This window comes from Puma concolor, chromosome A2 (assembly GCF_028749965.1).
Source record: "Puma concolor isolate L17-30 chromosome A2, mPumCon1.1.hap2, whole genome shotgun sequence".
In the NCBI taxonomy this organism is placed as follows: Eukaryota; Metazoa; Chordata; class Mammalia; order Carnivora; family Felidae; genus Puma; species Puma concolor.
In genome coordinates this window covers 7,425,520-7,439,251 of record NC_141668.1, presented here as the reverse complement: position 1 = coordinate 7,439,251, position 13,732 = coordinate 7,425,520, and the positions used below count along the sequence as shown (strand labels likewise).

The window sequence follows — 13,732 nt, the reverse complement described above, 5'->3', positions numbered from 1 at the left end:
GGGGCATCTATGTGGAAGAGCAGGGCCAAAAGGTGCTCATTTCCTGAAGGGAAACTTTCCATATTTCCAGAACTTTCTAAAAATTAATGGGCATTCCAGTGCACAGAGGAGGTGGGTGTTGCAACACAGGTGAAAAGGTATTCATTAGGCACCTAAGAAACCAGGGGGTATAGCTCAGGGGTAGAGCATTTGACTGCAGATCAAGAGGTCCCCGGTTCAAATCCGGGTGCCCCCTGACTCAAGTTTTAGTACCTACACCGAATGACACCCTCAGGGTGGCGCTTGTTTGGTAGATTGAGGGGTGTGGTCCTTTGGGAAAGCCTTGACCTGTGCAAGTCCCAGAACCAGAAACGTGGTCCAATCCATGACCGTGTTGCGTTGTGAAGGTGATATGTGGACCCGAAGCTGTGTCTGAGCAGGAGAATTACTGGGGAAAGTGGTTACACACACACACACACACACACACACACACACACACTCACTCACTCTCCAGGCCCCCAGTCCAGAGATTCTGATTTACTGGGGCCCCGAGGAACTTCATTTCTCAATAGCACGCTCCTTTGTTTTCATCCACCCACATCACAGAAACACCAGACGATTCTCCTGGGCTGCCGCATTTAGCAACTGCTGTTCTGGAGCATTCTAAGTGCCTTTCTAGGCTGACATGAGCGGCTCTGGATGTCTCGGTCATGAAGTGGGGCGAGGAGATGTTGCAGGTCTGCTGGGTGGAAGGAAGCTGGGGCCGGGGAAGGACAAGGCGGGCAGGAATGCGTCCAGCCCGCAGTGGAGCTGTTCTCGTGGGCTGACGGAAAGCAAACAGGTGCTTTGGGGCCTGCTCGAACAAGTGGGGGCACGAGCGAAGGCAGGGGTCTCCTTGCAGATCAAGGGGTCTCTTGTTCAAGCCTCCCTTCCGTGTTCTACTGATGGAAGGACTGCCTTTCCGCCTCTGGGTCCTGCAGAGCTGAGTCTTCCTGCAAGGAGAGGAGGGAGCCCAGACGGTTTAGATCTTTGCCAGCTGCAGGGGAACTTCTGCAGGGCTGATTCGGGCCCCCTGTTAACACTTACCCCTCAAGCCTTGCAGACGTCACCCATCCTGTGAGTAGTCCCACTCCCGCCACACATGACCACCTCCACTGTGAGGGGAGAATGGAGCTTTGACTCCTCTCGTGTGTACCCCATCCCTACTGAGCACCAGGGCTGTGGACCGCAGCGGACCCCCAGGGCTCCTGTCGCTCCGCCCCGGGGCTGCCTCTGCAGGATGTGCACAGAGCACAGGATGCACCAAGGGGCTGCGGGCCACGCCAGTCCGGAGACCCTGTGCCCCCCGGGGGCTACTTCCCTGCCCCCTGCCATCACACAGGGACCCCGGTCGCCTGCCTTGCACAGGGACACTGGCAATGCCCTATGGGACATCTGCTTTCCATCTGAGCAGCAGAGACAGGCAGGGCCCACGGGGATGAGTAAGCTGCAACATGTTTTCTCAGGAAGATGTCCAAGGTGACCTGGTCTAGGGAGTTCTTTAATGCTGGCCGCTGGCATTTTGGAGGGAGGCTGGGAAGGCAGTGGTTCTGTTCTAATTAGTGCTCAGTTGTGCTCTGTGCCGGCATCCAGATGGCGGACCAGTTGTCCCTGGAGGGCGTTGGTGTTTCAGGTCAATATACCCGCATCCTGATCACAAGGCACGACGGTGCTTCTAGCCAATGCATTCCTGCAAGCGGTGTCCAACTTCAATGTGTCAGCTTACTGCTCTGTTTTATTCCACTTGACATTCTTATTCGGGAGGTCAGGAGAGCAAAAATCTGAAGCCCGTCCTGCATAATCCCTGCCAGGTGATGCCCGCCCCCCCCCCCGCCCCGCCCAGAACAAGGGAACAGTAGTAGTCAATAATAATACAAGCGTAGGTGCAATCTGCTCGCTCGCATAAAATATTAGCCTACGAGACAAATACCACCATGTTGTAAGGGGCGAGGCGGTTTCTTTGCATGTTTTGAAGAGGGTGGAAGGAAGCTGCTGCCTCCTCCAGGAAGCCTCCTAGGCTTTTGCGGAGCTGCGGGCAGGGGCAATCTGGGAGAAAGAGCATAAGCAGAGGTAGGCCATGAAGTGCCTCCAGAGGTGACCTAAGTGCCCCCATAGGGAGTGGGTTGGGGGAGCCCCGAGGGGAGCAGAGGCCAGAGACTGAAGGCCTTTATATTCAGGGCTCGGAATTTGGGTTCAGTCCACCAAAAACCCTTCATCCTTTCTCAGCCTTCCAGACTTTTCTTTGTCCCCTTTGCTCCCTGCATCAACGTTCATCTCTCGCTGAGGTCAGGTCACTGTGCTCTTGTGGAAAAGACACTGCATGGCGCCCCAGACCACTCTGCCCTTTCTCCTCTGGAGGGGCCCTGGCTGGTATTATTTAATCAACTTTATTTCCTGGGAGCTCAGGGCGTAAACGTGTCTTTTCGAGGTAAGCTGGGAGTCTCTGGGAAGCTGCGTTCATCAGGACTTTATAATGAGATATGGTTTGAGATGAGGGCCCAGGAGTGGGGCCAGGAGGGAGTTTGGCATGAGGAGTTCATCTGTCTGAGGCCAAAGAGGGCTTTGTCAAGGGTCCAACCTGTGTGGTTTTTATTTGTGGACTTTACAGACTCAGGACTTAGCAGGTGCAAATGAATGAGAAGTTCAGAACCGTCTGTGTGGATGCTAAGCAAGGCTGCCTAAGGGGCACTTGGGTTTGAAGCGGACCTCTTGGTACCCCACCAGGCCCCTGGTCTTGCCCCCTGACCCCAGTCCCCAGGCCTGGACTTCAGCAGGCCCTCCTCAGTCCTGACATCCCCGTCGGCCAGGAGGGAGTGGGGACGGAGAAGCTAGAATTCCTTCCTCCGAGTTCCTTTTGGCTTCTCTGGTATCTGGGAAGTTACTGTCATTTGGGAGTAAGCTTACCCTCTGAGAATCTGGAGGGCGGTCCTTCTGCAGCAGGCATCCAGGACAAGAGGTGGTTTGTGCGTGTGCCCTGACGGGGACTTAGGAAGTGAGTCAAGATGGTAGCAGAATGTTTAGGACTAGGTATGACCCCTGGGAACTGTGACCTGATGCAGTGGTTGGCTAGAAACACTGAAAAGGGGAAAGGCACAGCGACTGCTTGTGTTTTTCCATATCAGTGGGACCAAGACGGGCCCTGTAGAGGGGACTGTGCTGAGTGTCAGGCAGAAGTTACGAGGCTCTTGCCCTGCTCGGGGAAAGTCTCCCAGAGGCAACCAGCCCCCTTCACTCTATCAGCAGTGTCGCCACAGACTCCTGACTGTCTTGATGTGGGAAGGGGGAGCCCCGATTAGTGAGTGTGAACAGTCCTATAATTGGTAATATCTTTGGTGGTGAAGTAATTTCCTTTTTATTTTTTAATTGTCGTTTTTTGGTGGGTTGGGGGCGCCTGGGTGGCTCAGTCGGTTGAGTGTCTGACTCTTGATTTTGGTTCAGGTCGTGATCTCAAGGCTTGCGGGTTTGGGTCCCTCATTGGGCTCTGTGGTGACAGAGCTCTCTCTCTTTCTGTCTCTGCTTGGGATTCTCTCTCTTTCTCTCTCTGCTCCTCCCCCACTTGTTTGTATGCTAGCACATGAGTTCTCTCTCTCTCTCTCTTTCAAAACAAATAAATAAACCTTAAAAAATTGTGGTTTGGGGGTAAAAAATCAAACACTGCAGAGAGATAAGGCCTTACCATGGTGGTTGTGCTGAGACCCTGCCTGGGAGGCCCCATCTGAGCAACCAGCCAGCCTCCACTCCTGGGTTACAAAGAGTGGAGCCTCTCGGGCTTCATCAGAGGCAGGGGGCTTGTGGTAAGAACAGAATGGGAGACGTGCACTTCCATGGGGATCCAGGAGTAGTCAGACAACAGGCCTGCGGAGTCTGGGATGGTTTTTGACATCATTAAGAAAGCCTTAGGACTCAGGCCTAAGACACCGTTTCTCCAAGGAGATCTACCTGATATCACTCCTGACCAAACATCTATACAACCTCATTCACAGTTTCTGTTCACCAATTATTTCAACATGCTTATACACTTTATGGTCAATTTGTGTTTGTCTGTTGGACTTTCTCCTCTGCATTCACTTCCTCTTCCCTTCTCTGTGTCTGTTGTGTTAAGCATCTTGAAGAGAGATAATCCGATTGGTTATTATCCCTGTGTGGGCAAAACCACAGGTCACTGGGTTCCCTGTTTATTGGCCAGGAGTGGAGAAAAGCTAAGCTGAATAAGATCCTGAGAGAGACACGAAAAATATATTCCGTCTGTGAAACAGGAAGAGGATGCTCTATAAAAAAGAATCAGTTACAGAACGAGAAAAGGCTCTTAGAAATCAAAAGAAAAAGTTCAATAGTTTGAAAAATAACGTTGAGGTGGTTTCCAAGTAAAACAAACAAAAAGATAAAAGAATAGATAATAATAGAGATTAAAAGTAAAAAAGTTAGAAGTTGACACCAGGGGGTGCAAAAACCAACCAGTAAAAGTTCCAGAAAGAGAAAATGATGGAGGGAACATTATACAAGAAAATTGCCCATGATGAAAGGGCATGGGTTTCCATTAGAAAAGACCCTCCAAGCCCCTAGAACAATGATCCTCACCAGATACATTATGGTGTAATTATAGGACACCAGGACTAAATGGAAGCTCTTAAAAGTTCAAAGAGTGAAACAATAGGTGATACACAAAGGAAAGGGAATTATGATGTATTTAATTTTTCAGTAGCAATACTAGATGCTAGAACACCATAGGAAAAATCCTTCACAATATGAGGGACTATGACTTGTCCATCCAGACTGCTAATCAAGTCTGTGGGTAGAATTACAGACATTTGCAGACATGCGAGTTCTTTAAAAATTTACCTACCCTGATTTTGTGGTAGTTGGAGGAGGTCCTCTGCCAAGCTAAGTGAGTAAATTAAGAAACATTCAAGACTCAGAATCCAGGAAAGCAGGACTCCCAAACGGAGAGAGAGGTGGAAAGAATGTTCTCGTGAGTGTGTAGCAGGCTTTCCAGGGCAACCAGAAGGATCAGGAAGATCGATGGCTACTGGAAAACAAGAAGAGGAAATGTTAATTATCTGATAGCTTTTATAAGTGGAAAATTGTTTTGAAAGGCACTTTTTGGCATGATTAAAGCTTGTGGAAAATCTTAGAAATTCAAAGAAAACTAAGCAGTTGAAACATAAGGCTATCACTAACTTCAGGAAAAACAAAAAGTTCCACCAGAATTCTTAGTTCTACTTAGCACTATGAACACTATTAACTGATAACAATGAAAATATTAAACATAGAAACATAGAAAATTATTTAACCAAAAGTCAAGATATAATAGAAAACTGAGAAGGGAAGAAGGCATATAAGTTCTCATCCTCATCATAAAAGTAAAACAGTTGATGTCCAGACTTGGTTAAGTTAGATATTACATATTATCAGATATTTATATTATTTGAAATCGTGGTGGCAAATATACTAAAAGAAACAGACAAAAGTGTGGAGAATGATTGCCTCTGGGTAGCAGGAGGGAGATACAGAGGATTGAGGTTTTTGTGATAAGCTTGAAAAACAGTATTTGACTTTTAAAAATGACTGCACAAGATACTTCAATAAAAACAAAAAATATATATTAAAAACTTCCATGTCCTGTGGGTGGAGGTGTAGTTCAGGATAGAGCCTTTCGCTCTTGCTCAAGAGTTCCCTGGCTGGAATCCAGAGGCCCTGTGTAGTCCTCATGTCTCCCTGTCTCCATGATGCTTCTAGGACAATTCCCTGATCCAGGTCAGGGACTGGAAATTTCACTAATTTCCGCAGCTGCTCCCACCACCACCCTCCAAGGTTAATGAATAGAGGCACACACTGGAAAGACATCTTCAGCTATAAGTAATGCATCTGTCTCCAAAGAGGTTAGGCAGGATCTCTTCAAGTTGTGGTGTAGAACAAGAGAAAAACAGACAAGCCAATCCTAAAGGTCCTTCTAGTAGTTAAAGTCAATGCTCCTTCCTGCTGCTGCTGCTGTCACCACAGACTGAAGAAAATGGGGAGATGCAGGCATAGGAAGAGGTAAGGCTGGGGCCTCTGAGGACTGGAGGGGGACCTCTCTGGGATGAGTTTGCGAAGGGATAAATTGCTGGTTTTATCAGCTCTCTAGAGACAAGTAGAAACTCCCAATGTGTTATAGGAGTAATGGGTGTGACTATGAACATGAAAGGTGCTTATTAGACACCTATACCAAGCAAGGGGGTATAGCTCAGGGGTAGAGCATTTGACTGCAGATCAAGAGGTCCCTGGTTCAAATCCAGGTGCCCCCTGTTCTATTGGTTTTCCTATTCGCAGCTGTTGCCAATATTCTGATTTCATTTCATCCATGCTAATTATGATCCTTCCTAAAATTGGAAGCCATCGCACAATGGCAATCTGGGTGGATTGCCCACGCTAATACCCTGGGTATCCCTCCTCTTCTTGGCATCTCGCCTTCCCCCCCCCCCACCTTCTATATACATCTCATTTCTTCAACTCTTAAAGGGTCATCAAAGAGAGGGCAGGGACTCATGCGGAATTCTGCTTGGCTTTTCCAAGGCAGACCAGAGTAGATACAGCAGACTTCCCGGGAACAGACCCTAGATGGTAACCTTAAATTATCACTCTCAGCCCTCCTTCCCACCTAAACCAGTTTGGCACAGTGGACCTGTGGTGAGACCTACAGAGACGAATCATAGCATCCGGGTTCTCTCCAGGTAGGATGGGCATTTCCTCCGGGGACCTGGTTTTTCTCACACCAAAGCTCACTCACACCCTTGTTTCAACCTTGTGGGTCTACTAATGTCTGGCTTAGCTACTCAAACAAGGGAGACAGGAATTCTGCAGTGTTGCTGCTGTAAATCCCAACTAACAGAGCTCTGCAACACTGGATTAGAGTCCATTTCTGTCTTCAGTGAAGGGAGAAAGGCGAGGGGCTGGGAGCCCCGATAGATGGGTAGTTTTGGAGACAGCTGGCCAGCTCTTGGGCTAAAGCAAAAAAGAAATGGGTTGGGAGTTTGGGAGTTCCTCAGGCGGCTTCCCTCCTTTTTTCCTCTCTAATGACCCCTCCAGGGACTGAGGCTTGGAAAGCTGCAGAGCTGAGGGAGGATGTCTTACTGTGAACCAGGTCTGGCAACTTCCAGAAAGTCAGTCCTGGAGGGGGGCCGTGACTTCATTTTGCAGAGCTGAGTGTTACCAAACAGCTGAAAGGTGTTAATTATGTAGCATCTATAGTGTGGGGGTATAGCTCAGGGGTAGAGCATTTGACTGCAGATCAAGAGGTCCCTGGTTCAAATCCAGGTGCCCCCTTATTTATGTGCAAGTTTGGGTAGTCCTTCCCTGCACCCCCCCCCCCCAGCCCACTTACCATCCTGCGCTGCCAGTTAAGAAGAAAGGTACCAGGAGGTTGTGCACAAACTGTCCAGTTACACTCATGGACTCACTGAACGTCAACTGGTGGGATGTGTGGGAGGACAAGTTGTTTCTTGCATACATGTAGCAACAACAGGGAGGCCTCAGGAGCTCCCGTGGGATGTCTGGTTTGATCCTAAGAGTGGCTGCGGTGAGGTAGGGGTGTCGCCCCGGATAAGTTGCTTCACTGTTTTATGTCTCAGATTTTCCATCTATAAAATGCGGGATAATAATAGTACCACCTCATAGGGTTTGTGTGTGTGTGTGTGTGTGTGTGTGTGTGTGTGTGAGAGAGAGAGAGAGAGAGAGAGAGAGAGAGAATTTAAAGCAGTTATGCTTTAAGGTCAATGATAGCGAGTCTTTTTATTATTTTTTAAATGTTTATTTATTTTTGACACAGAGAGAGAGAGAGAGAGACAGAGAGAGACAGAGAGAGACAGAGAGAGACAGAGCGTGAGTGGGGGAGGGGAAGAGAGAGAGCGAGACACAGAATCCGAAGCAGGCTCCGGGCTCCGAGTCGGCAGCACAGAGCCCGGCAGGGCTCGAACCCACCAACGGCGAGATCACGACCTGAGCCGAAGTTGGACGCTTAACCGACGCAGCCACCCAGGCGCCCAAGTCTTTTTATTATTGAACTATTTTGGAGAATGTCTGCTAAAGGAAATAACTTTGGTCTTAGTGGATGTTGAAACCTCAGGACCAACGTCCTCTGGAGAAGTTATAAAACCAGGCCACCAGTGGCTAGGGGGGTCCTTGTGTCTCCGTTCCCTGTGGCCGAGATGCTGTGACTGGTATCAGCAGATTCCCGACGAGGAAGGAGTTCATGGGGCTTCTCATGCTACTTGAATTTCTTTCTGAAGAATTGTTCCCACAAAGCCCAATTTACGGAGGAAAGCCCCTGAATCTCTGTTGAGCGCAGACGGTTTGAACCAACAGGCCATTTCTGTCCGTGGACTCCCGGGCCAGTGAGAGACAAAGAGCACCCTCGGCAGCTTCCTTCAAGCATGAAGGGAACAGAAGTGCGTTGAATGGCAGCGTGGTTGCCGCCTGAACTTGCTTGTTCCCCTTGAATCCAAGTGGCCAGGGAGGCGGGGCTCTGCAGTTTTGATGGAGAGAAAGGGTAATCTCTTGGCACCTGGTGAAAACCAAGGAAGCAAAGCCGACTCTCTCCTCGCTGCGTCCTGGGTCCTGAGTTGCCAAGGGCTGTGGGGTCGGCAGGAACAGTCGCTGGAGGGGCCTGGTGCGTTTGGGGAGAGACACCAGGTCGGGGAGCCTGCAGGGCTCGGTGGGTCCTGCTCTGGGTCTTGGCTTCACACAGCTGCGGTTCAAGGCCATGCTCCCTCTGCTGAGCCTTACACACACCCAGTCAACCCATACCACACGTCCGGTGATCCCCTTGGCCTGACTTTTTCTCTTTTTGCTGATTTTTTCTCCCATTTCCAAGGCCAAGTGATCGACTGGCTCCTTGAGGCCTTCCGAGTCCAGTAGCGTGTGGGAATAAAGGCTGGCGTCTCAGACAGACCCCCTGCCCCCCTGGGAGACCCGTGAGAGTGGGAGAAAAAGCCCCCTGGTGCTGACAGTGCCGTGGGCTCCTGAGTCGCGAAAGGGACTCAGAGCTGGAACGTGCTTTGGTCCAGAAGGTTCCTGGCCAGCACTCAGCCACTTACCGAGGGTGGGGGATCTTGATGTTTAACAACAGTCCCGTGAATAAAATCGCGAGTGAGTAGCGGGCATGGAAATGTGACCCAGAGACCTCTCCGTCCGCTGTCTGGTGTACTAGAGACAGAAGCCCAAGCGGGCTCCGCGCTGTTAGCCCAGAGCCCGACGCGGGGCCCGAACTCACGGACCGTGAGGTCATGACCTGAGCCGAAACCAAGAATTGGACGAGGCTGAGCCACCCAGGCACCCACGGGAGAGGGCGTAGGATAGCTGAAGAGAGGGGTCTCTGAGGTATGGAGGGAAACCAGGGAGCTGTGGTCTAGCGGCTTCGATTCTGTCTGTTAAGCAGAGGCAGCGTCTTGCGCTGGAGTCTGGGGACGTAAGGGGGGGAGGGAAGCCTATCCCTGCTGAGTCCGCAATCTGAACAAAGGAGGTGGAGAGTCTGCCGCGGGGAGGGGTGTCGTTTTATCGGAGCTGTGATCGCGTTGCGCGCCTCTGTGAAGTCAACCTTTTGCGGACACTGAGAAAATTGCTGTCCGCTAAATACACTTGTCCCCACCCGGGTCGGCACAAGAAAAGTGCTAGTGATTTCCTTCTCTAGCTCCCTGGTTTTTATTCCGTGCAAATGCCAACCCAAGGAGTCTTAGGTCACTCTCAGTAGTAGCCGAGGTTGCTTGGTGCCTTGTGTAGATCCTGGTCCCAGTGTCTGTCAGCCACACGCTGACCGTCTTTTGAGTGATCCCATCTGCAAAAGAAATCTGTTAGCTCCATGGACTCTTAGGGAATTTTTTTTTTTTTTTTTTTTACCAGTTCTGTTCCAGGATGCAAGGATCTCATCTCTCAACTCCCAGGGTCTCTTCCTATAGTTGCCAAAAGAAGACGATAAAGGAGAAAAAGAACCTAGAACTTGCAGGACAAAGAAGATATTTATTTATTTATTTATTTATTTATTTATTTATTTAATTTAGAGACAGAGACAGCACAAGTGGGGAAGGAGCAGAGAGAGAGGGAGACATAATCCCAAGCAGGCTCCGGGCTCACAGCACAGAGCCCGAAACGGGGCTTGAACCCACGAAGCCGCGAGATCATGACCTGAGCCAAAACCAAGAGTCGGACGCTTAACCAACTGAGCCACCCAGGCGCCCCAGAAGATAAACAATTTAAGCCAAAATATGATCAGTATTAACGTTAAATATAAATGTATAAAATGCCACAGGAAAACCACAAAGAATGTAACTGGATTAAAAAAAAAAAACTATAGGCTGTTCACAAGAGATAGACAGAAAACATAAGGATATAAATACATTGAAAATAAATTGACAGAAAAAGATGTAACTATGACGACTATATATTGTGTTGCCATATTAATATCAGACGAAATCATTTCTGAGGCAAAAATCATTACCAGGGATAAAAACAGTCATTTTTTTTTTTTTAATTTTTTTTTTCAACGTTTATTTATTTTTGGGACAGAGAGAGACAGAGCATGAACGGGGAAGGGGCAGAGAGAGGGAGACACAGAATCGGAAACAGGCTCCAGGCTCTGAGCCATCAGTCCAGAGCCCGACGCGGGGCTCGAACTCACGGACCGTGAGATCATGACCTGGCTGAAGTCGGACGCTTAACCGACTGTGCCACCCAGGTGCCCCGAAACAGTCATTTTGGATTGATAAAAAGTTCAATTCACCAGTTAGGTACAACAATGCTAAATTTGATGCACCTAACAACAAGGCCTCAAAACAAAAAAATTTAAGCAAAAATGAACAGATTAAAAAGGAGAAATGGACAACCTTCTGATCGTGTGAGAGATCTTTAAAACCCTCTTTTATGAATTGCTAGGACAAGTGGGTATAAAATCAGAAAGATATGTGGGGCACCTGGGTGGCTCAGTTGGTTAAGCATCCTATGTCAGCTCAGGTCATGATCTCACGGCTCACGAGTTCAAGCCCTGCATCTGGCTCTGTGCTGATGGCTCGCGGCCTGGAGCCTGCTTCAGATTCTATGTCTCCCTCTCTGCCCCTCCCCTGCTCACACTCTGTCTCTCTCTCTCTCTCAAAAATAAATAAACATTAAGAAAAAAAGAAAGATATGAAAGATTTGAACAACGTGATTAACAGACATGACCTAATTAACACATAAAGAACTTTCTACTCAAGGATTATAGAATGTGCATTTTTCCCCCCAGTCACTCATGAAACATTCACAAAAATTGACCATATTCTGAGCACAAAGCAACTGTCAACAAATTCCAAAGTATTTAAATCACAAAGAGTATGTATTCTGACCAAAGTAAAGTTAAAATCCAATAACAACAAAGAATAAGAAAACCCAACAAATAGAAAATCCCCACCTTGGAAATTTTCTAATTTTCTAATACTTCTCAATAATCCAGGGGTCAAAACGGAAATTGCAATTGAATTAGAAGTTAGAAAATAGGTGAACTATGTGATGATGAAAATACTAGATATTGAAACTTGTCAGTCGTAACCATAGCAGGCATGTACGGGGCAATTTAAAGCCTTCCTGTGTCCACAGCATTATGAAGAGAAAAGGTGAAAATTAGCTAACTCTGCATCTACCCCCAAAAAGGTATAAAGGGACAGTATATAAATCCAAAGGAAAAGTAAAGGAGTAATAAAGGTTAATTAATGAAAACATAAATTGATTAAGTAGAAAACAAATATACAAGAGATAGAACCGATAGAGCAAATATCGTTCTTTGAAACAAATAATAAACATGATAACCCAGACGAGACTGACAAAGGAAAAAGAGAAAACACTAATAATCTGTATAAGAGATATTTGAAAGGATACATTATTACAATTTCCAAAGACATTAAAAAGATCATAAGATTAAGAAAAAAGATCATAAGCCTATCTTATGAGTGGCTTTGTGCCAATAAAGTATAATATTTAGATGGCATGGAAAAGTTTCAAGAAAAATATAGCTGACACAAATAGAGTTAGTGAGGTTAGCAGGACTGAGCTGGGTCCGTGGAAAAATACAAGATTTTAGCTGATACACGTGGTATGGCATACCAACTTCCTACACAGCGAGTGATAAAGCTATTCACTCTCACTCTCCTGTCTTCCAACAAGGTCATTTCCTTCACCCAAACTTCCGCTCTTGCATGGTCCCTCCAAACTTCCTTGTAAATACGTGATATACATGTATCCATATAACTGATGAAGGGTCACAGTGGACAAACACGAATGAATCTCAGAAACATGAGGTTGGGTGCAAAAGCCAGACTCAAAAGAATAAACCCAAGAACGGGCAAACTGATCCATGGCCATAGAGTGGTGGTTATCCTTGGGGAGAGGGAGCGATTGGGAAGGGGGTCCAAGGGAACGAACCCCAAGGGGTTTTAGAAATCTTCTGTATCTTGATTTGGGTGGTGGTTACCTGGGTGTATGTCTGTGTAAAAATTCACTGGGCTGTACGTTTCAGATCTGTGTGTTTCATGTAGATGATACTTCACTAGAAAGTAAATAAAAACAAGTTAATTACATCTTTCATTCCTAGAACGTCTTATTTGATTAGCTTTTCAAATGTATGCGAGCGTTTCTCGATCTTTTGCTCCTCAATTTAGTTTTCATTTCTCCCTCTTAAGATACCCTTTGATTTGTGCAAATAATCTCAGAGGGGGGCGCCTGGGTGGCGCAGTCGGTTAAGCGTCCGACTTCAGCCAGGTCACGATCTCGCGGTCCGTGAGTTCGAGCCCCGCGTCAGGCTCTGGGCTGATGGCTCAGAGCCTGGAGCCTGTTTCCGATTCTGTGTCTCCCTCTCTCTCTGCCCCTTCCCCGTTCATGCTCTGTCTCTCTGTGTCCCAAAAATAAATAAACGTTGAAAAAAAAATTAAAAAAAAAATAATCTCAGAGGTGAAGTCTTTGCAGGTCAAGTTGCAACGTTTACTATCTCTGGTGACTCTCATGAATGTTGGCTAGTTCCCTAGGATGTTTTAAATTTTGTTCTGCAGAGTGACATAGGGCTTTCTACGTGCCAGTCCTGGTTCAAGTACTGTACGTGGATTGACTCATCTAATCAACGTGCCAAGGCATCAAGTCCATGCTATTATCATTTTACAGCTCACGCAGAGGAGGGCGTAAAGAAGGGGAGTGGCCGGCTGAGGGTCTCCGAGCTGGGGCAGGACTTGGACCCAGGCTTATCTGCCCTCAGAGTCTGTGCTGTTGGCTTCTCTGCCACGCTGCTTCTTTCACACTTAGATTTGTTAAAACCTACCCAGGGGGGCTCTTGGAGGCTTGTTTCCTGCTGCATCGCTTCGGGGAGGATTTTCATTGGCCTAGGAGCCCGTGGCCCCGTGCACACCGAGTCCACCTTGAATTAAAACAACTGCGTGTCACTTTCCCCACCGGCTGAGGAGGGCACACTCAGGGCCCAAGGCACGTCAGCCAGCCAGGGGCTCAGGGTTTCCCTGCCTCTTGTCTTGAATCACTCGCTCCTTTAAGAGCTCACCCCGATCTCGGCTCAGATTGTGATCTCATGGTTCATCAAGCCCCGTGTCAGGCTCCTCGCTGACAGCTTGGGATTCTCTCTCTCTCTCCCTCTCTCTCTGCCCCTCTCCTGCTAGTGCTGGCGCGCTCTCTCTCTCAAAACAAATAAATAAACTTAAAAAAAAAAGAAAGAAAG

At 47.8% G+C, this 13,732-nt stretch overlaps 3 non-coding genes across 3 annotated transcripts; all 3 read left to right on the top strand.

Moving 5' to 3' along the window:
* The first annotated feature begins 163 nt into the window (after nt 1–163).
* Nucleotides 164–235, top strand: TRNAC-GCA (transfer RNA cysteine (anticodon GCA)). Its single transcript has one exon. It is a non-coding gene; the product is annotated as a tRNA-Cys (tRNA).
* Nucleotides 236–6,230: 5,995 nt separating this feature from the next.
* On the top strand, nt 6,231–6,302 carry TRNAC-GCA (transfer RNA cysteine (anticodon GCA)). Its single transcript has one exon. It is a non-coding gene; the product is annotated as a tRNA-Cys (tRNA).
* A 946-nt stretch (nt 6,303–7,248) lies between these two features.
* Nucleotides 7,249–7,320, top strand: TRNAC-GCA (transfer RNA cysteine (anticodon GCA)). Its single transcript has one exon. It is a non-coding gene; the product is annotated as a tRNA-Cys (tRNA).
* Nucleotides 7,321–13,732: the final 6,412 nt, after the last annotated feature.